The sequence below is a fragment of the Grammomys surdaster genome, unplaced genomic scaffold (assembly GCF_004785775.1).
Source record: "Grammomys surdaster isolate TR1022 unplaced genomic scaffold, NIH_TR_1.0 242, whole genome shotgun sequence".
Lineage (NCBI taxonomy): Eukaryota > Metazoa > Chordata > Mammalia > Rodentia > Muridae > Grammomys > Grammomys surdaster.
In genome coordinates, this window is record NW_021604687.1 from 9,006,000 (window position 1) to 9,006,924 (window position 925).

A 925-nucleotide genomic window follows, 5' to 3' on the forward strand; every position below is an offset into this window, starting at 1 on the left:
ACAGAACAGTCTCCTTTGAGAACAACCCTGCACCAGCACTACAGAACGGTCTCTTTGAGAACAACCCTGCACCAGCACTGGGATCTCCCTTACACTGTTCAGAGAACTCCCCATGTAGACAACACCAGTGCTCAGGTGTCCATCTTCGCAGAGCAGGTCATACACAGTCACCCTGTAGTGCTCCTAGGAGTACAGTGTCCTATGCACACATGGAGCACTCACCCCACTCGCCCGCTCCCTCCATTTCTGCTTGCTCTGCAGGTGACCATAATTTGACTAGTTGGCTTTCATCTTGATTTCAATTCCCTTGACATTGTTAGCAATAACTGGGTATTCCAGGAGCTTTTGTTTATATAAAAGGATTGTCTGTTTCCAAAACACAGTGTGACCGTGAAGAATGGCACGGGCTTGGTTTTCACAAGTATCTTCAACATCTAGCTTAAAATAGGGGAGCTAGATTCTCACATTTTCTCTAAACTGTATCCTTTCTTTCCTTTACACATTTCTCCGTCTCTTGTACTCTGTATAATTCTGCAGAGTGCAACGGGCAACCAAAGGGTTTTTTCCTATATTCTGGTCATCGCATCAGCTTTAGGACACTTTCAGCATCTCCTAAGGCATGCCCCCCTGCCTGTTCTCCATGCCTGCAGCCAGTCACTGCCTCTTGTATAACTAACTAGCCATGTAGCTACCATACATCATCTGTTCCTAGAGACTCCTCACTTTTGGAATTCCTGTGTGCCTCAGATTGCACAACCTGTGGCTATCTGCCTCCGACTTCTTTACCGTCCGGCATTGTTTGCAAGGTTTGTCTTCCCTGTCTCTTCTTTCCATTGCTGAAAAATGTAATGTTGTAGGGACAGACTGCTGTTCACTAATCCTGTTGATAAGCACTGGGGCTTCCCCACCCTCCAGCTGTTATGAA